Source organism: Portunus trituberculatus, chromosome 41 (assembly GCF_017591435.1).
Source record: "Portunus trituberculatus isolate SZX2019 chromosome 41, ASM1759143v1, whole genome shotgun sequence".
NCBI classification, from domain to species: Eukaryota; Metazoa; Arthropoda; class Malacostraca; order Decapoda; family Portunidae; genus Portunus; species Portunus trituberculatus.
This window is the reverse complement of record NC_059295.1, coordinates 34,945,480-34,973,078: the sequence shown is the minus strand read 5'-3', so window position 1 is coordinate 34,973,078 and position 27,599 is coordinate 34,945,480. Positions and strand designations below refer to the sequence as shown.

Here is a 27,599-nt window from a genome sequence, read left to right as displayed (position 1 = left end):
GCATGGATGCGTTCATGGTTAGTGGTAGAACCAATGCACGTAGAAGCAGGTTGAGGAGACGCGACAAGTCTTGTGGTCTTGGTCTTGGTATGTAAACAAAGGTGGAAAATTTTGCAGACGGAAACGATCCCTATCGTCTGACAAATTCATGCGATGAGTTCATGCGGAACGTTGAATATCGACGGAAAAAGTGCTACTGTGACACCGCCTTAAGGCCTTCTGTTATCTTCTGTGACGCAAAGGGCTTTACTCCGCTCTTCCTATGATTGTGAGTTGTCTATTCTAACCGATTGTCACCACAGAATCAAATAAACTGTATGATATCCCTGGAGTCCGGCATACCCTCTGCTCTCTGCCTCCTCTTCGCCAGTCTTCCATCTGCGTCCCTCACTTGCCTCAGTCATCTGCCTCTGAGAAGACACAGTACCGCCATCAATCACGCTGCGGAGGACTAGTGAGTTAAGGGTGATGAAACTAAAGAGGGTTTACAAGGGACATTTTTTCTACCCGGCTGCTTCTAGCTACTCGGAACAGCTTGCAGGTTTCACCCTAAAGCATTCACACTGTCAAGAGCCGCCGCTGGCTGACTAACCGCTGCATCAAAACATAAGCAATCTAAATAGAGACCTCTAAAGAGCTGGTTGCTATAATTCTATTTTTTTTTTTTTTTTTTTTTTTTTTTTTTTTTTAAGGAAGGAAGGAAGGAAAAAAGAAATGATTGCTGCCTGGCTTCCTAAATGACGATGCAAACAAAACAATTCCACATCTATTTTCCATTTTTAAGATTAATTTAAATGTTTTATTATTTATTGTATATAATGTATATATCAATGGTTGCCACTAAAACTCATCTGATCCTGGAAAATTGTCGGGAAAGCAGCCAGTCAGACCGACAGATTGGTTTCTGGGCTGATCCGGTAATTCTGCAAATCGCCGCTGCATATTGCACTATTCGCGGCTGAAAGCAGCTTTAATTGGATTGCCTGTGTAAACTGCCCTTTAGTTTTCAGGAATGTTGAGGATGTCTTGGTTTTTATTCTTCGTTGTTTTTAGTCCACTTGTCCTTGGTTGGCGCAGTGGAGAAAGATGTGCAGTCAACGTCCGTCTTGCCCTCTGACGCACTGATGTAGTCTTACGCCGCTGTGATAAAGGGCAAGGTTGAGGAGCCTCCACACGGCAGGTGAAGACTGTGTGGGTACGAGCCTTGTAGTCAGAAGTCGGGTAACCTGCTGCTGTGTTCTCACCGCCGTGCTTAGCGGCTTCTCTCATGCTGGGGTCACACTACAGCATTTTTTTTGTTTACTACGCCGTCCCCGACGGTCGTGGGAGGGCTGTCGCCGGCAGCAATGATGTCATTTTAACGGTGTTTGGCCTGTCTTAAGATGTCGTGAGTCAAATCGTACGTTAACGCGGCGTTATCGCACGATGTCGTAAGATGTTCTTGTTAGACGACATTACGACAATCGAGTGCTGCATTCGACTGTCGGGAAGAAAGTCACGACAAGCAAAGCCATTTCATTGGGCGTACGATGACGTATGATGACGTTATAGAGAGATACGATGTCGTACGTGCTGCTAACTACATCGTTCGACATCGAACGAGTAAAATATCGTTAAAATGCTGAGTTACGACTGGTCTTTAAACATACCTTTGGTTGTAACGCACGAAAACGTTGTAGCTAGAATCGTCGTGACCAGTGTGACAGCTCGGGCGTTGTCGCCAGTTAAAAATATAAAAAAAAACTAGTTCACACCGTGCTCTCAAGATGGTTTACCCACCGAAAACGATGGGATAGAGGAAGGGCATGATGGGTATGATGGCCCAGACATCGCAGGCCCATTGGACAAGAGTATGGAGGGGCCGCCTCCGACACCCGTGAAGGTGGACGTCCTTCGTTTTGCGTGTCCTTCTTGCACTGAAATGCTCCCAATCGTTACGGCAGTGCAGGAAACTGGTCTATGCGACCGTCGGGGGCGTCGTAGTAAAGAAAATGTTGTAGTGTGACCCCAGCATTATAAGCCATCACGCGGCAACATTCACGCAGACAGACACCTAAAAAAGATCGCTTTACCCTCATAAAACCAGAGCCATTCCTGCAATATGTGAGGGGGATAGGCGCCCTTTGTATAGCCGGGTCCACACACACACACACACACACACACACACACACACACACACACACACACACACACACACACACACACACACACACACACACACACACACACACACACATTTGCATACAGTGATTTTGCGTGTGTGTGTGTGTGTGTGTGTGTGTGTGTGTGTGTGTTTGTTTGTTTTGGGTGTTTTATTTAATTTTATTTAGTTAGTTATATATTTTTGTCATGTAAAATTTTCGTCTGTCTTTCTGTCTGTCTGTCTGTCTCTCCTATTACTACTACTGTACTACTACTACCACTGCTGCTGCTACTGCTACTGTTACTGCTGCTACTGCTGCTGCTCAGTGTTTTTCTTTCAGTAAATGAGTGAGTGAGTGAGTGAGTGAGTGACGGCGGCGGCAGTTGAGCCGCCATCTGGTTTCAACTGCCCAACAGCATTATTCTTAGTTATGACATCCTATACCTACATTTTACTAAAGCATTTCATAAGGTACCGCATCACAGACTCGCGAGAAAGGTTAGGGCGCACGGGATGAGGGATGAATATAAGCCCTTCACTCCGTCATACCAGTCTCTCTCTCTCTCTCTCTCTCTCTCTCTCTCTCTCTCTCTCTCTCTCTCTCTCTCTCTCTCTCTCTCTCTCTCTCTCTCTCTCTCCCCACGAAAACGTCGCTAGAATCGTCGTGATCAGTGTGACAGCTCGTGCGTTGTCGCCAGTTTGAAAAGAATAACTATCATCAGTTTACCCACCGAAGACGATGAGACAGAGGAAGGGCATGATGGGTATGATGTCCCATCGTCGTCGCAAGATCTCTTTGGGACATCCTTAGACATCGCAGGCCCATTGGACATGAGTATGGAGGGGCCGCCGCCGACACCAGGAGTGAACATCCTCCTTCAGACCCACGTGAAGGTGGACGTCCTTCGTTTTGCATGTCCTTCTTGCACTGAAATGCTACCAATCGTTACGATAGTCGTATGCAATCGCAGAAAACTGGTATGTACGACCGTCTGGGGTGTCGTAGTAAAAAAAAAAAAAAAAAAAAGCTGCAGTGTAACCCCAACATCACTCATAGGTCCTCTGATCTGCTTACTGACTGTCTACCAGCAAAACATGAATAGCAGAACACATTCTTAGCAGATCAAACGACTTCAAAAACAGGGGAAATGAAACACTGAGGAAAGGAAGGCGATGTTGCTCGACTTTTTTTTTTTTTTTTTTTTTTTTACAACACACACACACACACACACACACACACACACACACACCTAATACTCGACCTCCTTGAGCAGATACAATATTCATTTTTTATCTAAACAGGTTAACCTCCCCTGATACAAAAAAAAAAATACGTCACATATTTTTCTTCATTTTCTAATGTCAACCTGTTTAACTTATTTGAAAAAAAAAAATAATGCTGATGTTTGGTGATGAAGGCAAGAGTGGCCAGAACACCGCCGCCGCGATAGGAAATAAAATACTCTTACGCATGCGCAATAATTTTGATGACGTAGGAAAACGCAAGATTCAGACTGATACCAGTTTTTATTTATGCATTTCTTGCCTTTTATTTATACTTCTTTTAAGTGACTGTTTCTAAGTTTACACGAGTTTTAAGGTGTTTACGGTTCTAAAGGCAGAGTGACAAGATTTCTACATTATTAACTGGAGAAACATTCTTGAAGACCACGCTAATCAACCTCGTGGCCTTGAAAAATAGTTGTGCTGAGAGAGCGAAGCGTTTCTGACTATGGACCTTATACACCTCACCACGCCCCTCCTCTCTCTCTCTCTCTCTCTCTCTCTCTCTCTCTCTCTCTCTCTCTCTCTCTCTCTCTCTCTCTCTCTTTCCCCCCCCCCCACCTGGTGTTTGCCTCAGCCTGAAAGAAAATACCTGAGCTCACATCCCGCCTTTCCTGTCTTAGAACCCACCCCGCCTCCAGTCCAGCCAGAGTCCCATCAAGGTCATTATATTCTCCTGTAGGATTAGGGAGGACAAGTACAAAACGAAAATGGTAACGATTTTTTTTTTTTTTTTTTTTTTTTACTTGATTAGATTTCAGTCTCTCTCTCTCTCTCTCTCTCTCTCTCTCTCTCTCTCTCTCTCTCTCTCTCTCTCTCTCTCTCTCTCTCTCTCTCTCTCTCTCTCTCTCTCTCTCTCTCTTCAAAGTAATATTGCCAGTGTGTGTGTGTGTGTGTGTGTGTGTGTGTGTGTGTGTGTGTGTGTAAAGGTATTGGTAATTAGTCTCATGCGGTTATTTTTTCCCCACACGTATGACGTCTTAACAATTTTTATTATTATTATTATTATTATTATTATTATTATTATTATTATTATTATTATTAGCTTTTATTATTATTGTTTTAGAGGGGAAAAATTGGCCGAGGGTAATATAAAGAGTAAAAAGAAATGGCCCACTTGTTGCCAGTCCACATATAACAGCTAATCAATAGTTTTCACCTTCTACGACTTTTATAAGACTAATTGTTTCATATTATAGTCTCTAAAATATATGTACTTTTGTGTTTCAAGAGAACTTAGATGATTCTTCTTTTTTTTTTTTTTTTATGTCAATCCAAATAAGATATCACAATGAGCTGAATGATTGAAAAAGACCACAACAACAATGAAAGGGTTAAACGGATCGATTGTACCGCTTTTAATTAACATGGTTATTTATCTCATTGAAGACATTTACGGAGAGCTTTTGCCGGACTGTCATGGAAGGTGGCACATATTCCCCGTAGACATGTATGTAATAGTTATTCACAGTTAAATTAATAGACGTAGAAAATAACGCACGTGATTCAGTGTTCATACTCCACCACCATTACCACCGCCACGAACAATAACAGAATAAAGGAATCTATAATAGTGATCACATAAATATTACCGGCATTCACTTTCTTGAGATTAATGAGAGAGAGAGAGAGAGAGAGAGAGAGAGAGAGAGAGAGAGAGAGAGAGAGAGAGAATGATATATGAGGTATGGTTTGCATAGACTGTAAAGGAACATATGGGATACATAGTGTATATTACAATTGTATATATATTACAATATATATATATATATATATATATATATATATATATATATATATATATATATATATATATATATATATATATATATATATATATATATATATATATATATATATATATATATATATATATATATATATATATATATATATATATATATATATATATATATATATATATATATATATATATATATATATAGAGAGAGAGAGAGAGAGAGAGAGAGAGAGAGAGAGAGAGAGAGAGAGAGAGAATGATATAAGAGGTATGGTTTGCATAGACTGTAAAGGAACATATGGGATACATAGTGTATATTACAATTGGCTTGCAATATATATATATATATATATATATATATATATATATATATATATATATATATATATATATATATATATATATATATATATATATATATATATATATATATATATATATATATATATATATATATATATATATATATATATATATATATATATATATATATATATATGCTATATATATATACCATGCTCAAGAGAGAGAGAGAGAGAGAGAGAGAGAGAGAGAGAGAGAGCATCATGAGTCAACGAACCTGATACTTCCTTTATCTCAACCAGCTCACAGAAAACTGGGAAAGATGTAAGGCAGACTAGGAGTATTAAAAACCCCATAATTATTTACATTTATGTTTATCGATTACTTCCAAGCATCACATTACTTGATTAGCATTCACACCTGCTCACCTTTTCTTGATTAGCTTACACATCTGAAGTCAGCTTTTCATGTACCTGGTTGGCGGTTGTCCCACACACCTTTATGCCGCGTCGTTGTTCCATAGACTTAGATCCGTATTCAGAAACGCTTTGTTCTCTGACAACGACTATCTTCTAAGACCACAGAGATAAAACAGTGAAGTTTTCAAGACTGCTTCTCCAGTTGATAATGTGGAAATCTTGTCAATCTGCCTCTAGAACCGTAAAAATGCCTTAAAAATTCGTGTAAATTTAGATAAAGGCTTTTGGAATAGTGGAGGTGAAGCAAAGAAATGTTTGATAATACGGACATTAGTGTTGCTAGTAATGACTAATGTGAATATACGTTGGAGGTTACGTAGAGTGTTGCTGGCACTGATAAATTATATAGCAGGAATAAGAAAAAAGAAACTATTGTATCCGCAGTAAACACAATTTTTAGAAAAGCAGGAAGACGTGGAAATGAAGAAAGTGTCATGTGGAAAAGGAAGGAGGAGGAAGAAAAGGGGAGGGGAAATCAAGAGGAGGATGAATGTAAAGAGAGAAACAAAACAAAATAAACATGATGACGAGGAGTAAAACCAACATATAGTAAGAATGTACAGCTGTAGATTCACGTATACACCGAACTGACAGAACAGGTGTATAAACATGAAACACCTGCGAAACAACACACACACACACACACACACACACACACACGCGCGCGCGCGTCTGCAATAGTAGTCCCTGTACCGTTATCTTCCAGTATAATAATAATAATGGGGCGGGATCGACTTACACCAGTTTAGGAAGCCACACGACCTTGAGTAAAGACGTAATATCGCAAGGGCGGGGCTGTCAGGCGGGTGGGCAGGTTGTTCACTTGTCGCTGCTGTCACCAGGGCGTCTCCAGGGCTGCCTGTGTTGTCCTGTGCTGGTTTGACAATGGTGACCGGATTTTAAAGTAGAAGTTAAGTCGTGGACACAAGACGAGTAATCTACTGTGGTATGTTTCAGTGCTTTTTTACGTTTTCTTTCGGTCTGAAGTCTAGATATGTTCACAGTCTCTTCAGTAGCCCTGGTAGTCGCAAGATACTCAGATTAAAGGACACAAAACCGTATCTATAAACGTAGCTTTTTTTTTTAAATATATGCACGAAGGGAAGGCTGGCCAAGTGCAATAAAAGATTGAAAAAAAGGCCTGCTTAGTTGCCAGTCCCCTTGCAGGTCCGAAAGACTTAGCCAGAAGAAAAAGGATAAATGTCTTGAAATGTGTTATCTCATCTGTCTTCAACAAACTTTAGGGAGAAGTTACTGGGAATTTTCCAGGATGTTTGTTTCATTATTCTTGTGCTGATTTTGACAAGAATTTTAGTTGCACAGTTGATGAAGAAAATGCTCTGCTTATTGTAGCATTGGTAAACCTGATCTCATGTTTGTATTCTTTCTCCGTTATGTATCCCTTGTACTTTCTTACTCCTATTTTTTTCCTTTTCTCTCTCTCTCTCTCTCTCTCTCTCTCTCTCTCTCTCTCTCTCTCTCTCTCTCTCTCTCTCTCTCTCTCCATTCTTGCCATCTCATATTCTTCATTCTTTCCTTTTTATCTCTTCATGGTGCTACGTGAGATACAACGACTAAAACCAGAAATGGAAATAATCCCTGTGATCTTTGAAAACAGTCCTTGTGAGACAGAAGGACTTATGATTAAGAAGGAAAGGCAAACATTGGAAGGACTGTAGCTTTTTAAGGATGTTTTGTGATTCTAGTGATAATTTTAACAATGATTTTACACTATTAACCCTTTCAGTACGATGACGCGTTTCCATATTCCTTGTGCTTACGATTTAGTAATTTCATACAGATTCAGAAACTCATGTGAGGGAGTAAAATAGTGAAGAGTGGCCATTCATCTTCTGACCTTTCCTAATGTCAATGAAATGGTCTAATCGCACACAAATCTAAAGGTAAAAACGTGTCCCAGTATTGAAGGGGTTAATGAGAAAAGATACCAATTAGACCCCGAAAAAAAAAAATTTGTGGCTTTTGAAAACAGCCAGTATGTTACAGCAAAACTTTCCAGAATGAGGGTATTAAGAAAAAAAAAAAAAAAAAGGCAATGAAGGGGTGCGTTATGTTACTTGACTCTTGACCAGGGCTGTACGTGGAGGGGGAGTGGAAATGTAATGAACGGTGCTTGTTTTGCTGGCAGTAACCTTGATGCGACTTCCAGCAGACCAGTACTCGCCGCCATCAGCATCCTTACCTGTTTGATGAAGCGCGCAGGCAGGTAGGCAGGCAGGAAGGCAAGCAGGCAGGCAGGCAGGCAGGTAGGTAGATAGGCAAGCAGACAGGTAGGCAGGCAGACAGACAGGCAGGCAGGCAGGCAGGCAGGCAGGCAGGCAGGCAGGCACACACACACACACACACACACACACACACACACACACACACACACACACACACACACACACACACACACACACACACACACACACACACACACACACAATGGGTGAGATGTGCCCTTGCTTTATGACCACCAGACCATTAAAGATACGCACTGCTAAAAAATTAAATAAATAAAATAAAATAATAAATAATTTGTGTATTGGTAGATGGTTGGATTTAGGAGGGTAAGTTTCCCATGACCCATAAACAGAGCTGGCTTTTGCACGGCTGTCAGCTTCTTATCTTCAGACTAGAGGCCGTGCATGACCATAACCTGCTTTCCGGTATCAAATTTGTGGTAATCTGCTACCGCTATCTCGCTTGTGTCACCTTGTAAGCACTGGCTGACCTCTTTTCTCTATGCTCCTTAATCTGTGGTGTCTATGCTCGTGGTTGAAGGTCATTAGAAGCTAGAAATAAGCTATGTTAGTCGTGTATGAGACTCCGTATTTAGAAATGTTTTGCTCTTTCTTCACGACTATTTTCCAAGGCCACAGATGATTAGCGGGGTTTTCAATAGTGTTTCTCCAGTTAATAATGTTGAAATCTTGTCATTCTGCCTCTAGAATAGTAAAACCATCTTGGAAAACTCGTGTAAATTAAAATAAACTCTTCTGAAATAGTGTAGGGGAAGCACAGAAGTGTTTGAGAAAGACAAGAAAGACAAGCGATTTATAATACATACGTGATCAAAACAAGGGTACTGACTCAAAACTCACTCGGTATTGATGTTTGGCCTCATTTTGTGAATTTTTTTTTTTTTTTTTTTTAATTGACTACTTTGTTGGCATGTTTATGGTTGATTAAGACTCAGACTCTCTCTCTCTCTCTCTCTCTCTCTCTCTCTCTCTCTCTCTCTCTCTCTCTCTCTCTCTCTCTCTCTCTCTCTCTCTCTCTCTCTCTCTCTCTCTCTCTCTCTCTCTCTCTCTTTTATTTACACAAATCAATACATAGTTGAAGAGTATGTTACAAAATATTTTTACATATGATGTAGCACTTTACAGGCTAAAGGGAACATTTTTAGTGTTCCCTATCTAAAAGCCTAACTCTAAATGTTTTTAACAATTGTTACTCTGGTGCTTATGGCAACCAGATGTTGACACACTTCTTGAATTGCTGCAGATTCATTTCACTGAAGTGTATCTGTGCAGCAATTAAAGTGTTCCACAGTTTATCATAATGATGGACGTACTGGCGTTGATGGTGCCAAGTACGGCATCGGCACTGAAATAATTCACCAGGCATTAAAGTGACAGCCCGGGTGATCACTTGTGCCCGCCGCAAGGGCTGGCAGAGAGCTTGGAGATGCGGGATTCGCTGTTGCTGTATTTTGTACATCACAGCTAGGCCCGCTACGTCCCTGCGATGCTGAAGGGAGTGGAGCTTTGGCTCATTTCTGGCCCCACTGTCCTTTATGAGCCTCACTGCCCGAGCCTGTACCCTGTCCAACAGGGAAAGATGCCTGCTCGCCGCTCCTCCCCACGCAAGACACGAGTACTCCAGGAGGAATGAACATGAGCCTTGTACAATATCTCCAGGCCTTTGTCGTCTCTCTCTCTCTCTCTCTCTCTCTCTCTCTCTCTCTCTCTCTCTCTCTCTCTCTCTCTCTCTCTCTCTCTCTCTCTCTCTCTCTCTCTCTCTCTCTCTCTCTCTGTACCCACGTATCTGTTTTGCTAAACCTTATCACACACACACACACACACACACACACACACACACACACACACACACACACACACACACACACACACGAACTCTTAGTAGAATGACTTTGTTTAAGGTTAGGAGGCTCCAGCAACAGTCGTCTCTAGCTGCGGTGCCGAAGCGGACCCGACACACACGCAAACCCTGATGACACTAATGAAATGTGACTTGTTTATAACCTAAGAACTTATTTAGTATTTAGTATTAAGTCTTGTTCAGTCGCCGCCTCTATAAACTTAGTATGTTCTTTGTTATTCAATTACATGTCGTGTTGATAAAGTTCGCATGTGTTTTGTTAATTAACTGTAACTTCTTGTTCGTAAACTTCACATGCGTTTATGATTCCAATACGACTACAGTAAATTTTTCTCAAGTAATGTGTTCGTAATCTTCGTATGTATTCATTAATTCAGTGTAGCTTAACTTCGTCTTGTTCATATATAAACTTCCCTTGCGTTTGTGATTCCAGTACAGATACAATTTTTTTTTTTCTCAGTGTGGTTATTAGCTTCGTGTGTATGTATCAATTGATTAACTGTAATTTCGTCTTGTTCGTAAAGTTCGCATGGATTTGTGAGTCCAGTACAACCACAGTTTTTTTTTTTTTTTTTTTTTTCTCTCTCTCTCTCCTCTCACCACAAGAATACTACGCCTTACTCCACTCGTTGAATAGAAAAAAGAATGGGTTTTATATTATTCACATATACATTTACTGGTATAAATTATGAAACGCATCTGTAGGCTCAGTGTATCTGCATCTATCAACAATCAAAGTGGAATGTATTGTGGTGGAGCTTCACTCACACTGCTGATCATAATACTCTATTCACTCACACTGTCCATGGTGATTCTGCTTGAGAACACGTGAACCTAGAAATATTGATGCTCCCACTCATTGATTGGCTTGCGTATTCCCACCGTGTATCTAAAACGTGCATGCTACAGATTTATTTTGTTCCTGTCAGCGGGTGAAACCATCAGCCCGTGGCAGTGTTACCACGTCACCGTATTCCCTTACGACAAAATTACTGGCAGACTGGGTGACACAGAGGCCCCCGCATTCTGAAACTTTTTGCTCTCTCTCTCACCACGGTATACTTTTAAAGGTTATAGATATTATAATTTCATCTCTAAAGAGTTTTTCTTTCTCTCAATACTGTAATCTTGTCAATGTCACAAAAATCGTAATATAACACCCTTAAAAACCCATGTAACTTTAACCAGAGGTTCTTGAGAATATATATAGCACAGATGTTTCAGAATATGGTCACTCCCAGAATGTGATGCATACGCCGATGCACGTGCTGCTCTAATATAACCCTTTGGCCTTCAGAAAACAGAGGTCGTACTGACTATGCATCTTGAAGTGTTGGCCTTACCACGTAGAGATGCTTTAAGAGTCGTCCTGTTATTCAAACGGAACATTTGGTCAGTTGTGAATTGATAATCGTAAAAGAGTTGCTACTTCCACAAACTCAGAAACCGGGAATGCTATAGGTGTGTACCTCCGCCACGCTGCTGGCTATACGCTTCTCCCCACGCCGCTCGCTTCTCCTCCACGCCAGTCCCTCACCTTTAAGTGGCAGCATTCTGGATGAGAGAGAGAGAGAGTCGTCAGCAGTAAGGCTTTTCAGTATCCAGGAGGTACGCCGCGAGACACGACCAGCACGCTATCTTATCGCGGCCCGGCATGTTGTTTGTGTATATGACGCTGCAGGTTAATGATTAGCAGCGATAATGCGAAAGTGATGTTAGCCAGTGTCATTCAGCGGCGAGGGAAGATGATAAGGGTATATTTATCTGAATATTATCGACAGTAGAGAGAATTGTTTCATCGTTATCATGACTTATTAGAATGAAACAAAAAGATAATGATAGAACAATATTGAAATGATGTTATTAATGCTTATCCTTAAAAGATATATATATATATTTTTTTTTTAATAGAAAATACGGTACTGTGTCGTTACTAATGCTGATGACGTGCAGAGTATATCTAGATAAGCATTATACCCTTAATAGAAATGGAAATACTGTACTGTCTTGTTACTGGAGTGCGAAGTGTATTTAAACAAGTATATACCCTTGAAAATAATGTGTTTATGGATTAGTGATACTGTACTGTGTTATCCCTGGAATGGAGTGTATCAAGTCAGGAATTGTATACTCTTAAAAATGTGTTTCTAGATTCGAAATATTGTACTGTGTTGTCCCAAGAGTGGAGTGTATCAAGACAGGAATTATGTACTCTTAAAAATGTGTTTCTAAATTGGAAATACTAAATACTATGTTACTGGACTGTGGAATCTATTTAGAGAAGCATGTACCCTTCAAAGTAACGTATTTCTGGATCGGAAGTGCTTTACTGTGCACGTTGTCTCTGGTGTTGACGTGTGGAGTGAGAAGTGTGGAGTATTCGTTTAAGTATACAGGCATAGGATGTGACAGACAGGGATATCCATAAGCTTCTGTTCGTCGCTTGTAAAATACCATCAGGAAAGGCGACGGCTGAGAGGTGGCTCCTGATGACAGACCGGCTGCAGCGAGGCAACGGTACTTAGTCAAATAGGATGTTGTAATAGAAGACTGGATGAATTCATGGTTATAGATAGATGGATACAAGTAGTGTCTATGTTATAAAGTGAGTAGGAAATTGTAGATGATGATTAGGTGAGTGTATAGCTAAAAACAGGCGGATATACGTAAGTTTGTTTGTTTTGTTCAGGGACTATCACGTGCTGGCATCTTGTTGGTAGCCTTGATTCATATATTCATAGCTGACCTTGATACTCCAACGATGCTTGTGGGAAAATTATTAAGTAGTGGACGGGAAACAAAGAAAAGTACCATGGAAGAAAGTTTGTTATAGTCTGGTATTAGTGTGGAAAACGTAGATTAGATTCACTCCCATCTTGGAAATAAATCATATATATTAAATTACGTTTTTTTTATTATTTTCTTATAACACGTAAGCACTGTGACATTTATGTTGAAAATCATGGGAACGGACAAATTGAACGCATTATTTTGAAGTTGCTGAAGTGTAAAAGAAAATGAATAGTTCTTGGTGCAGTCTCTTATCTTTCTGGTACAGGCGATATTTGAGAACTCTCTCTCTCTCTCTCTCTCTCTCTCTCTCTCTCTCTCTCTCTCTCTCTCTCTCTCTCTCTCTCTCTCTCTCTCTCTCTCTCTCTCTCTCTCTCTCTCTCTCTCTCTCTCAGTGTGTGTGTGTGTGTGTGTGTGTGTGTGTGTGTGTGTGTGTGTGTGTGTGTGTGTGTGTGTGTGTGTGTGTGTGTGTGTGTGTGTGTGTGTGTGTGTGTGTGTTTTCCCTCCCACTTTTTTTTTCGTAATTATCACCTCCAAGAATTAACAGTTGTGTAATACTTGTGACTGTTTTAAGTAGCGATCTTGGTTTGGATCTCTGCCAGATTAACAGAGAGAAAGATAAGATACCAAGCATTACTTATACGACATAAAAAATAATAAATAAAAAAAAAAAGAAAGAGCTCACACTTTAATAATAACGATGTGTTAATCTGCAGGAGCTGAAAATAGGAGTGAAGGCGACGATCAAACTCAGAAATTGAATAGAAAAAGCCGACATATTTTACTTTCCTGCACTTGCATCCCTTTCCCAAACTTGTCACAGAACGATAGAACACGCCTATGCATTCTTTACCTTAACCCCTTCAATACTGAAACGCATTTTTACCATGATTTTGTGTGCATTAAGAAGGGTCTATGGAGGTCAAAAAATTAATGGCCAGTCTTTACTATTCTAATCCCCACACAAGTTTCTGAAGGGTTGTAACCAGAATGAATGTGAAAACGCGTCCTGGTACTGAAGGGGTTAATTAAGAGCCTTATTTCTAAACATTTCCTCGTTTTATGCTGCGTATTAAAAAAAATTGCTTTGGTTTCTTCACCACTACTATTTTCAAAGGCCAGAGAAATTATTAAGCAAGTTGTTAACTCCTTCAGTACCATGACGCGTTTTCATATTCTTTCTGGTTACTATTTGGTGATTTTTTACAGCTTCAGAAACTTATGTGGGGGAATTAAAATAGTGGCCTTTAATCCTTTAGATCTCCATAGGCCATTCTTAATGGCAATAAAATGATCTAATCGTACACAAATCTCAAGTAAAAAAAAATGTGCCCCAATACTGAAGGGATTAAGAGTATTTTTCATATCAACCTGTCATTAGAAGCATGGAAAAACACCTTTGAGACACATAACTTCAACAAGACCTTTTTTCAGTGAAGCTAAGGTGTGACGCAGAAGTGTTTCTGAATGATGATCCTAATGTGGTGTACAATAAAAAATAAAATAAAATAAAGTAAAATAAAATAAATAAATAAATAAATAAATGGATAAATAAACTCCACTGAAAGTTAAAGGGGAGTTTTCCAAGATGTTTTCATGATTGTAGTGATAACTCAACAACAATTCTGTGTTATCTGTATCATCTATCACTCAAAAATCCAGTCTATCATCTCTGTGGTCGGTAAACATTGAGATTCTCTGGGATGCCTTCATGATTCCAGTGATGAAGAGAATTCTGCATCGTCAGTGTGAAAAATAGCACTCTAAAAATACGTAACCTTTAAAAATCAGGGTTTCCACGGATGCTTTCATGATTCTAGTGGCAATTCAATAGCAATTTTGCATCGTTAGTATGAAAAAACACTCATGAAAATCTATCTTATCATCTCTGCGGCTTCCGAAAATTGTCATGGTGAGGTAGTGAAGCGTTAGTGAACACGAGTCATGTGTCATCAAACCTTGCATTGTGGACAGGAGGCGGTACGCTGCAGTGCTGTCCTGTACCGTGCAGCCTCGTGTCTGTTAGAACTGTACTGTATGACCTCTTTTGTGTCATATTCCGTGGCCTCTCCTTTCCTGTTTCGTGTATCGTGTACTCTGTGCCATACTCCATGATATCTCGTCCTTTACTATGCAGCCTCGTGTATGTTTATGCATGCCACACTGTATATGACCGTGTTGCACTGGCGAAATGCACTCTACTTGATACGTGTGCTGTTTTCGTTTACATTCTGCATCCCTGCGTCCCTGTGAGCCAAGGTCAAGGTTATCACAAAACACATCCGGTACATGGAAAGACTCTGATAACCACATCGTATCTACTCCTTTCACCTCCAGTCGCCCGTCATAAGGGAGCATGTGTAGGCGCGTGTATGTGGACTCGTCTGTGAACTGACTTAGTGTACTGATCTGAGGGAGAACTGGTATTTTGAACTGACGGTTGGCGGGATAGTGCAAGTGTCAATATGGTTGTGTTGCATTGTGATCTTTCTTTCTGCGACGACTTTTCAAACACCTATGAACTGACGTGTTGTTCATGAGAGGTTTAGTGTTTTTCAATGATGGGTGGCAGGTTGCATAGATGTAGTGCTGTGATGTTGTGTACACATGCAGTGTCGCGAGGTGTAATTCTCCTCACAGCAAGTCTTCAGACACATACGGACTTACCTGTTATTGGGTCAGGAACATAGAGCTTTGAGGTGTAGGCTGGCTGATTGGTTGTATAGTGTCTGTGATCTTTTCGTATACGAGATATGCAGTGTCGCGATTTATTCTCTTCACAGCGAGTCTCCAAACCCATACATGTACTACAAACAGACTTGTTATTCTGAAATGAAGGCTGATGGTGTGGTGGCAGTGTGATTGTAACGTTTTGTACACAAGATTTGCGGTGTTGTGAGCTATACGTACCACATTCTCTTCGGAGCGAATCTTTACCATAACACAAACTAGATTGCTATTCATCTGAGGCATAGTGTTTTGAGGCAGTGGTTAGCTTGAGTGGTTGTAGTGTCGTGCTGTTTTTTTTTTTTTTTTTTTTTTCTTTCTTTTTTGTACACTAGATAATCAGTATCGTGATTTGTTTTCTTCACAACAATTCATTAGAGGCATAGTTGTTAGAAGAGATGGCTGGTGGAGCGGTTGTAGTATTGTCATGATGCTTTACACACGAGATATGTCGAGTCTTCACTTATAATTCCCCTCACAGTGACTCTTAGCCCTTTCACTGCGACAGAAAACAATTAGCAGCACTAGAAGCATTGCGTGAAGTCTTTATAAGTATCTAGCAAAAAATTATTAAAAAGAACACATTTTGCAATTTCTCCCTTTTTCAAAGACTGGATGTAGCTGTAGAACAAGTAAAGATGTCTCAGAGTGATTAGTGAATAGGGAAAGTGTACCAAGTGACAGTCAAGGATTAAAACACATGCGAATCGATTTGCTACTCATAATGTTTGGAAGCGATGGCTGTCTGAGTGATTGCAGTGACATTGTGACGGTATGGATACATGATACGCCTGCCCACCATTGGTTAGCCCTTTCAGTCCTTCAGTACTGGGACCCATTTTTACCATGAGTTTTGAATATGATTACACGATTTTATGTACATTAGGAAGGATTTGTGGAGGTCGAAAGATTAATAGCCAGAGTCCTCACCATTTCAATCTCCTCATGAGTTTTTGAATCTGAATAAAATCGCCAGATAATAAGCAGAATAAATATGCAAACGTGTCATGGTACTGAAGAGGTTTAATCTTTCCATCATCCTATAACCAAACTTTGATAATAGCTTACTTATTGTTGAGCAAAAATTAAGTAATGTTATAAAAGTCCAGGGAAAAAAAATATTATATTATTACCAACTCTGGAACTCCCTACCTGCTTCCGTATTTCCATATTCATAAGACGAATTTACTTAACCCTTTCAGTAATGGGACGCATTTTACCATGAGTTTTGGATATGATTAGACGATTTTCTTTACATTAGGAAGGGTCTATGGTGGTCAGAACGTTAATGGCCACAGTTTCTGAAGTTGTATAAATCACCAAATAATAATCGGAATAAATATGAAAATATATCATGCTACTGAAGAGACTAAGAGGGAGGTTTCAAGACAGTTATCCCTTTCTTGTTTTAGTTAACTCTCTCGGACCTGCATCGGAACTGTCAACTAAGTGGGCTTTTTTTTTTTTCTAACTCTTTCTGTTGTTGTTAGCCAGCTTTACCCTCCTACATAGAAAAAGAAAAATCTATCTCTACCAGCGTGTATCATGTTACCCTGAGTAACATGATAATGAGTAGTTGATATTACAGTGGGTCAGTGCTCACGAACCTAACACACACAGTCACGAGGGCGGCGCTGCTCATCCTTTGTAATGGTGAATAACTTGGGAAACACTTTTACGTTACACTACATCTCTCTCTCTCTCTCTCTCTCTCTCTCTCTCTCTCTCTCTCATCGGTATTCAGAAGGCACACGCACACACACACGTATCACTTACCAAAATAATGATGTAATATTAGCGCGTAACATGGCAAAGGACGTGTATCTAGTAATGTAGACACTCGTAGTGATAAGAATTTCGACCCACAAATTGACGCAGGCGCTCCGCAAACCCATGATTAGTGTATCAGTATTACGCTTCTCATAATATTTAGGACAGTATTCCGAAGCACTGCGCCGTGTCCCAAAACTACTTTCAAAAGGTTTTACTCTCAACTACATAGACTTTTAGGACTGTTTCCACCTGTATAGTGACAGATTGACCAGAGTTTTACGTAATTAACAGGAGAAAGAGTTTTGAGAACCCGACTAACCATCTCCGTGGCCATTGAGAATTGTCGTGGTAAGAGAGCAAGAGTTTCAGATTAGTGGTCCTGGTGAGTTGTGGCAAGTGAAGAGTACGAGTGCACTTTAATGAGTCTTGTTACTGTGCTAAGTGCGAAGAAAGGCGTCATCAGAATGTTTATCATATGTTTATTAGTGACGCCGTTTGTGCCCGTATTAATATTTATCTTGTCTTATTTGTGTTAGTAGTAGTAGTAGTAGTAGTAGTAGTAGTAGTAGTAGTAGTGGTAGTAGTAGTAGTGGTAGTAGTAGTAATAGTAGTAATTGTAGTAGTAGTAGTAGAAGTAGTAGTAGTAATAATAACGTTGGTGGTGTTTTCCTTCTTGTTTCATAGTTAACGGAAGCAGTGAGAACAATATTTGTGTTATCTGCTTGTTTATTTATCAAACTAAACTTTTTTTTCTCGTTCTTATCTCTCTCTCTCTCTCTCTCTCTCTCTCTCTCTCTCTCTCTCTCTCTCTCTCTCTCTCTCTCTCTCTCTCTCATTGTGTTCTCAGGAGGCTTAATTCTTATCTCTGGAATGGTCGGCTAAGTTTGGATTCCCGTCATACAGAAATGTGATGTGTGTGTGTGTGTGTGTGTGTGTGTGTGTGTGTGTGTGTGTGTGTGTGTGTGTAAGGGGATGGATGGGCTGAACGTGAGGTTGAGTGAGATAATCCCTTGTGCTTGCAAGATGAGCTGTTTCGTGTGTATTTCAAAGCCGTCATTGGAGTCCTCTTCAGGGCCATGGGTTTGAGCTCGTAGCACGTTTGCACATGCAAACATGCACGTACACATAAAAACACACACGCGCGCACAGCCCCCAAACACACACACCTGTTTGGAGATAAAAAGTACGTAGGTATATATATAGCGATAGATAACATTAATCATGAATGTTCCTTCTCCCACCGAGAGCTGTCCCCATTCTGCATCTCCCTCTGGGTGATAACGCGTCCAACTTGACAGGCGCACGTCGTTAGCTCGTCACCTGCGTGCATAGCGACCGTTGGCGTATGGACAGCATGCATGATAAATAGATAGAAGCCAGAACGCTGTATCAAGCAGAGTGGCAGGCAGTGTGGTGGTGGTGGTGGTGATCTGTGTGTGTGTGTGTGTGGTGAGGGCCCAGCAACCTTCCGGAGTGGGCCAGTCAGGTGTGTTGCCCAGTCGCCGCGGCACAGAACCACAGTGTCCCAGTCGCGGCCGTGCGGTATAGTGGCGGGCTGGTGTGAGTGAGGCGTGTGGCGAGTGACTGGTGTTAGTTACTCCTTGCAAGATCCTGGTGTGGCGTGACTTAACTTGTTGCAGAGGCGATAGGATTGTGGTAGGATTTCAATACCCCTCACTTGGACCATGGGTAGAAAGTGACATCGTAACCTGCTACAAGGGCGGTTTTATTGTCGTGGCCACGCTTCAAAAAGTTACAAGATATGACTTCATTACTTCTCACTTATACTGTTACTCATATATTAACGACCAGGAGTAGAACGTGACAGGTGAGCCGGCGTTACCTGTTGCAAAAGCATATAATATTGGATAGCCTTTAAAATCTCAACAGGAAAACTCGGAGAGAAACCTTTACATACACACATACATGCAGGAACCGAGGTGACGCCTTACAGTGGTGTGACAGCGCGCGAGGGGAATACTATGTAACATAACGCCTTCTCCCGAGTCTGGCGGAGGGAGTGGATCATTTAAGATTCACGTGGACCATAGCCTGAGGAAAGGGGGGTCATGAGGGGTCAGGTGAGCATTGGAATTAAAGTGAATCGTGACTTCTGCCGGAAAACTGTTAGGTTCGTATACTCTTATTTATGCTGGACACTGTGCGACGGGTATATGTTGGGGCCACGTAACTTGAAGAGAGCATTGTTAGAGCGTTAAAGGAATGCGAAAGTATATTGTTATGGTGTAGAGTGTATAATGTGTGTGTGTGTGTGTGTGTGTGTGTGTCGGAGGAAGGTGGTCGCTAGTGGAGTGGTGGCCCAGTGGAGTAGGCGTGCACAGAGATAGTTATGATAAGGAGGCTGGACAGGGTGCAGCTTTGAGATAATGATGATGTTGATTTGCTTTGAAAGGTGACTGGGATACACGTTGTGGAGGTGAAAGTGTTAGTGTGTGTTCCCTAGCTGCTGCGTGCCTCTCACCCTCCCTATTGAGAGAGAGAGAGAGAGAGAGAGAGAGAGAGAGAGAGAGAGAGAGAGAGAGAGAGAGAGAGAGAGAGAGAGAGAGAGAGAGAGAGAGAGAGAGAGAGAGAGAGAGAGAGAACGGAATGAAGTGTTATCCTTACACATTAAAACGCCAAAATTTGTGCAATACGTAACATGAAAGGAAAAGTCATTCCGCACTTCATGACCTCAATATATCATTTCATCACCATGCCAGTGAACGGCAAATAGTGTGTATATATCACTGCACAACTTGATGGCTTTTGCAGCAAAGTCAGCATGTGTGGTAGTCCGAGTGTTTGGTGCGTGCGTGATGGACGTAAACAGCACATCACATGGAACCTGTACAGCGACCTTCACTAAGAGCAAAGTCCCGTTCCTTTTTTTCCAATGTCCTCTCAGGGATGAAGGAGGTGGTCCTCGTACCTGCAGCTTACCTTTAACTTGTAAACCTGACATTATTTTCCTTTACTTGGGATGAAAACGGCCTTCGTGCACTCTTCATAGCACGTAAACTATCATACATAGCACACACGTACAGTACATGTGCTGTATACTGCCACTGAGGCATGCAGGGGGAGAGCAATAATAGTAAAGAGTACTTCTGTGCGGACAAATGTACCTGTGTGAAGGTACATAAGTTGTTGACTGGTTGGGTGGCCTTATTTACAAAACTTTCAAATCCTCAATCAGCTAGAGCCCTTGTTTTTGACCAGCTGACGCATGAAAGTGAATTATAAATGCTGGCTACCTGTGGAAACTGGCATATACCTGCAAATATCAAGTTTGGGGGTCTGGCTTTATCGTGGGGGGTGTGATTAGGAGACCTGTCGCCTCGTGTATCCTCCATCTTCCCACCTCACCCTCCACTCTCCCGATAGTAAGTGGAGGGATAGGGTGGGGGCTTGCCTACTGTGCTTCTCGACCCCTCTCCTCGCTTCCCCCAACACCGAACTCCACCCCTTGCTGACTTTCACCTTAGGGATCCCAACAACTGGTTATATTATGTGGTGTAGTTATATTCCATTTTACGTCTTGGTGTTGTGCTATTAATGTGAGGAAACACACACTTCTGACAGGTAACGGGGTGTGTGTGTGTGTGTGTGTGTGTGTGTGTGTGTGTGTGTGTGTGTGTGTGTGTGTGTGTGTGTGTGTGCGTGTGTGTTTATCGTTACTATCTGAAAGAACAAAAAATGAGATAACGAAAGAGGTATAGATTTAAAGGAAAGTGGGGGAGGAGATGCCAAACTTTGAAGGACTTGCCATGTTTAAGTACCATTAGCGTGAACATCTTTTTTATTGAGAATCATTGAGAGAAAACCATGCACACCTCACAGACGAACATTCAGTATTTGACAGTAGAGGAAGTAAGAACATATTGAAGAGAGAGAGAGAGAGAGAGAGAGAGAGAGAGAGAGAGAGTTTTGCTGAAGGGGAGAGGAAGAACAAAGGGAAAGGAGAGGAGAAAGGGAGGTGGAAAAGAGGCCATATTAAAGGGTAACCAGTAAGAATCAGGGTTGAGAGAGAGAGAGAGAGAGAGAGAGAGAGAGAGAGAGAGAGAGTGGAATTAAATACAATAGGTAAGGGTTAAGGCAGGTAAAAGTGGGAGGAGATGGAGAAATAGATGCAATAAATCAGAGAAGGCATTAGACAGGTGGGCCAAAGGAAGGAAGGAAGGTAAAGGAATAAGAAGCATAATACTCTACGTAGCCATAACAGGTGCTGGGAGGCTCGTAACACCTGCTGGGTTGTCAGGAGTACAGGTGTTCGTGGAAGAAGGAAATGTAGTGGTGTGTATAGGCGAGTGTCGTGGAGAAGTGCCGCAGCTGTGTCCTGCGGCGCCCACTCTGGTGAAAAGCCTCCCCTCTCTTTCACACACACACACACACACACACACACACACACACACACACACACACACACACACACACACACACACATGTAGCCAGGTACCAATTGTCTCACCTGGAATTTTCGCGGACACGTCAGCGGCTTTGCTTGTAATGAGGATTGTCTTGTATTCTCTCTCTCTCTCTCTCTCTCTCTCTCTCTCTCTCTCTCTCTCTCTCTCTCTCTCTCTCTCTCTCTCTCTCTCTCTCTCTGTCTCTGTGTGTGTGTGTGTGTGTGTGTGTGTGTGTGTGTGTGTGTGTGTGTGTGTGTGTGTGTGTGTGTGTGCAACCCGACCCGATGCTGTCCCGGACCTGACGTGGCCTGGTGGTGCTGACAATACTTTCTCTCCGGAGCAGTGCAGTCCATTCTGTGGCCGCGGCGGGTGCTCATGGTCGGTCTGTGGCTCAGCGAGTGTTGGTGATGTGCTGAGGGGGACATGAGAGCGACTCGAGGTGGAGGCTGCGTGTGTCGTGTGGCGGGAGGAAGCACGGATGTTATTTATATGATTGTGTAATTGTTTTGTTGATGGATGTCTTCTTGATTTCGCTGCTGCAGTGTCCAGTGATGCTCATGAAAGGGAATAGGTGAAGGGGAGTCTCTGTGCCGGCTTGACTTAAATCTCTGAGAATATCATACACCTGCAGGGAGCGTATCAGCGACATTACAGCATCTTGTCTCGACTTGTTATAGGGGAGCTTTAGTGAAATTTGTTGGGCTTTTAAAGTATTAAGTATTCTTTCATGATTCACGTGATATATTAATGAGAATTCCGCATTACCATTAAAGAAGCATCTGTGAGAAAGCGACCAATCATCTCTGTGGCGTCTGAAAATAATCCTTCTGAGAGAAGTAAGTGTTTCAGAATACAGATTTTGAGCCATTGTCACTCTCTCGGACGCCGCCTCCTCGCTTCCTTGAGTAGCAAGTCTTGTTAATACCCCTCACCTTCTTTTACATGATCCTCTATGTATCAGAAAAGTGTAATAGATCTGTAGGCGCCTTACATGAATTTGATGAATACACTATACAAGGTCCAACAGTCCTTTACCTGTCATGGATTAAAAGAGAGATTAATTTCTTGCATTAATCGTGTGGTTGCTTAAGCTCAGTGTGTGTGTGTGTGTGTGTGTGTGTGTGTGTGTGTGTGTGTGTGTGTGTGTGTGTGTGTGTGTGTGTGTGTGTGTGTGTGTGTGTGTGTGGGTGGGTGTGTGGGTGTGGGTGTGGGTGTGTTTGTCTGTGTCTGTCTGTCTGTCTGTCCACTATTGCAGTACTTTTAACACTCCTTCCGCTACGTCTGCCTGCAAATGAAGGAATAGCAAATTTTGTGAGTCAGTCTTGATACACTTGTGGAAAAAGTATATATATATATATATATATATATATATATATATATATATATATATATATATATATATATATATATATATATATATATATATATATATAATTCGTAAAGAAACAGATGATACAAACAAGCGTAAAACGCGACACGTGTCAACTTGCTTTACCACGGAGAGAGAGAGAGAGAGAGAGAGAGAGAGAGAGAGAGAGAGAGATTGCGTTATCTTGTTGACGTGTTTGAAATTTTGTGGCATTTTTATCACGATATTTCTGTTGATTTTTTATGTGACTTTTTGTTAATAGTAGGATTTATTTGTATGAGTTTTATGTGTGTGTGTGTGTGTGTGTGTGTGTGTGTGTGTGTGTGTGTGTGTGTGTGTGTGTGTGTGTGTGTGTGTGTGTGTGTGTGAACGTGCGCGTGTGTTTTGACCTCTGTGTGTACTTGTGTGGACTAAGTGTGTTGCATGTCTTTAACTTATGTTCATGTGTAGTGTGTGTACGTAAGTAATTGACATGCGACTTAGTGTGTGTGTGTGTGTGTGTGTGTGTGTGTGTGTGTGTGTGTGTGTGTGTGTGTGTGTGGTAGATTGTGTGATCCGTGCGTGGACTTGGGAACCTCGTGTCCTTGTGTCCAGTAGTTCACCAAGGTTGCTGACTCTTCCCCCTTCGTTTCGTATGCATGGACCCACACTTGTGTCTGCGCCGCCACTGATGTGACTGGGACTGCAATACAGGGAAATATGAGGGAAGGAAAATCGTCTTATTTACCACTCGCGCTTACTGTTTTATTTGTTAGTTGAAGGGAATGATGATATCCGTGTTGCTAAATGTTTCGACGCCCGATCTCAAGTACAGACGTGATTGCGACTAGAATAAAAGAGAAAGAACGAAAATGCAAGCGGAAAAAATGTCCTAATCTTCATTTGTGCTTTTTTATTTTAATCGTCTGTTCGAGAAAATTATTTACGTATTTCTAAATGTTTTGGCGTCTTACCCCTTTCCCAGACATAAGAAAGGAGGAAGGGAAAAAAAAGAAATTGTAGAAAAATGTAAGGGGGAAAATATTGTCCTATTTATCATATGTGCTTACTGTATAACTGTCAGTTGAAGAAAGTATGAGTCAACGTCTGATTTCATCCACCTTTGACAGGCCTGAGTGGAAGTTATTTGGGGTTTTCAAGGATGTTCATGATTCTAGTGACAGTTATAGGCGAGGAAATGCGATGTAGCTCACAGAAAACGAAACTCTTCATCTTCTTGGCCTTTGAAAATCATCCTAATGAGAGAACAATGCTTTTAACCCCTTCAGTACCATGACGCGCTTCCATATTCATTCTGGTTACTATTTTATACAACTTCAGAAACTCGTGTTGGGATTTAAATAGTGAAGACTGTGGCCATTAATCTTCTGACCTGCATAGACTCTTCCTTATGTCAATAAAATGATCTAATAATACACAAATCTCAAGGTAAAAATGCGTCGCAGTACAGAAAGGGTTAAGAGGACTTACCGAAGAGATTACTGGAATACCATGTAGGTGTGCTCAGAACATGTAAATTAAAATGGAACAAAATTTAATGATATGCAAGCAGTTCCATCCATCATGCGGGCTTATGCATAACACCGGCCCTGAAAGAAAATGAGAAGAGATTATCCTTGACTTCCTGGTGAGAAATATACTGTAAAAAAAAAAGAAAAAATTGATAACACCGAAGTAAAAATATTCAAATCATTTTCCTCCATATCTCTCATTTTAGCCAATTAGTGTCAGGCAGATTGAGTGACATAGTATCCGAAGCTTTAACCTTATTTTTGTGAGCGTCAAGGTCATATGCGCTCCCTCATGCAGCAGGCCCTTAATTAACACATCACATCCCCACCCTCCCCCGCTCCAGGCCCCCCTTCACCACAGGAAAAGTGCGCGGGGTAGGGAGGCGAAAGTCACCCCGCCGCCGGCCACTCATGTCGGTGGGAGAGAATCGTTTGCGGGTGAAAGTGAGACTGACACAGACGCATGCGCCAGTCCTTCTCTCAGTGGGGCCTCGATTGCAGTAGCGAGTTACTTTACACACTTGTACCTTTGTGGTTTGTTGTAGAGTAGCCTTCCGTGCGTACTTTCACTGTTTTTCACGTTTTTTTTTTTTTTTTTCCAATATGTAGTCTACTAATTAACTCAATTTCTCCTTACAAAACCTAACTGATCGATTGTCATTTTTCTCTCATATCAGAGGACTTAAGATTGCAGGGAAACATTGACTTCTTTTGGTTTTCTGAGTAAGAGAGGTTCCGGCCTAGGGCAACAAATAATACAAATAAAAGAAGGACCCGCTGAAGGTACCAGTTTCCCGAGAGTACAGTCAACAGGGATATCTAAAGTGAAAGTGAGAAGTCAGCTATACTCGGTTCCTCATAATTGTTTTTGTACCATAATTTTACGATCGGTTAGATTTAGCTGTTGTTTTTCCGCTGTGTGTGTGTGTGTGTGTGTGTGTGTGTGTGTGTGTGTGTGTGTGTGTGTGTGTGTGTGTGTGTCCTGAGCGAAAGGGAAGAGAGTGGAGGTTCAGGTCATGTGTCACTAAGTAATTTTGCTCTCTCTCTCTCTCTCTCTCTCTCTCTCTCTCTCTCTCTCTCTGGTAAGACAAACAGACACACGTCATATAGCAACCCACTGGCCTAAGACGACCCTTTACTTGACCGTCGTTGCCGAGAAGATTGGGAAGGGGGGAGGGAAGCAAAAGCCGTTAGTGGATGGCGCCTCTTGAGTTGTCATGTGGCTTAGCTTGTTCTCAACCCAGCGGCGCCATGCAGAACCACCACCACGACTACCACTACCACCTTACACACACACACACACACACACACACACACACACACACACACACACACACACACACACACACACACATCTTCCACTTAAAACTTGATCCTTTCTTTCTTCTTTTCTTTCTTTCTCTTATTTTTTTATTTCCCCGTTTTCATGAACTAAATTGACGTTTGGTCGTCGTCGTCTTCTTCTTCTTCTTCTTCTTCTTCTTCTTCTTCTTCTTCTTCTTCTTCTTCTTCTTCTTCTTTCTACATGCATTATTTGTCTGTCTTTTCCTCCTCAGCTTAGTGTGTCTTTAGTGACGCAACGAGAGAGCGTACGTAAGCGGTTTGCCATATTTGTGTCGTATGGAGAAGAATACTAACTCTCTCTCTCTCTCTCTCTCTCTCTCTCTCTCTCTCTCTCTCTCTCTCTTAAAAGGCGAGTTAATGTGGTTTCGCGTCCTTAGTGTAGCTTAGAAGGTGAAATGACCTTTAATCTCACCAGAACGTAGAAATTACTGGACGAAAAACGAGATCATGAACGATAGAGACGAACAAGTGGGCAAAAAAGTGTAGCTCAGTACAAAAAGACAGAGAAGTAATAGCAGGGAGTAAGGTCGAGTTAAATGCGTCGCCTTTTGAAGACTTTAAGAGGGAGGGAATTCTAGTACTTACGGTGTGTTTACCTGTTAGGGAAGTGGGAAAGCTGTGCCGTTATTGTAAGAGTTTGACAGATCGAGTGCACTGGAGAAGCAAGCAAAAGTCACATGTTTTTATTTTATTTATTTATTCATTTTTATTTTTTTTTTTTTTTTTTTTTGTGTGTGTGTTTCTGTTTTTAGTACGACAGCGCAAGCGAAAAGAGCGAACCTACTGTTGTCGTCGTCGTCGTCGTTGTTGTTGTTGTTGTTGTTGTTGTTGTTGTTGTTGTTGTTGTTGTTAATCCCTTCAGTACCATGACGCATTTCCATATTCATTCTGCTTATTATTTGATGATTTAATACAGCTTCAGAAACGTATGTGGGGTGGGGGTTAGAATAGTGAAGAGTGTGGCCATTAATCTTCTGACCTCCATAGACCCTTCCTAATATCAATAAAATGGTCTAAGCGTACACAAATCTCAAAGTAAAAATGTGTCCCAGTATTGAAGGATTAAGGAGGAACGAGCTGCATGTGTGTATGTAGTAATTCAATAAAACAAGAGCGATGAATAAACTCACTGCATTTTTTTCTTTTTATGTATTTTTTTTTATCTATTTATTATTTATTTATTTGTTTATTTATTTTTGGTGTGTGTATTTTTTTTTTTCGGGAATACAGTAAAAGAAGTGGTTACATTGTGAATGATGCAGTAAAAGAAAGTCGTACTAAATTTAACCAGAGAGAGAGAGAGAGAGAGAGAGACCCAGTAAAGAAAGCAGTTATCAGTATGCGTGAGTGATGATCATAACGATAGTGATGATGAATGTTAATGGTGAGGAACATGATTGTGAATGTGGTGATCAGAATGGTGATGAAGGTGATGACCATCTAGATGGTGATAAAGGTGGTGTTACTGGTGGGAGTGGTACTGATGGTGATTGATGATGGTTATGGAGTTACTTCTCTTGGTCAGAGAGAGAGAGAGAGAGAGAGAGAGAGAGAGAGAGAGAGGGCGTGGGGGGAAGGAATATTTCCACAGCACACCGGCA

The 27,599-nt window shown here is 41.3% G+C and overlaps 1 protein-coding gene across 9 annotated transcripts in view; it reads left to right on the top strand.

The window, feature by feature from the left end:
- LOC123516816 (UNC93-like protein MFSD11) overlaps positions 1-27,599 on the top strand; it is a 59,039-nt gene that overhangs the window by 10,581 nt on the left and 20,859 nt on the right. Inside the window, exon 1 of one of the 9 annotated variants that reach the window (XM_045276512.1) lies at positions 18,832-18,854. The exons of 2 other annotated variants lie outside the window; for them this stretch is intronic. The gene's annotated coding sequence lies outside the window, so the exon portion shown is untranslated. Of the gene's footprint in view, positions 1-18,831; positions 18,929-22,050; positions 22,157-27,599 lie in introns of those variants that run through there. 6 more of the 9 variants (XM_045276511.1, XM_045276506.1, XM_045276509.1 and 3 more) reach the window with 6 other exon arrangements.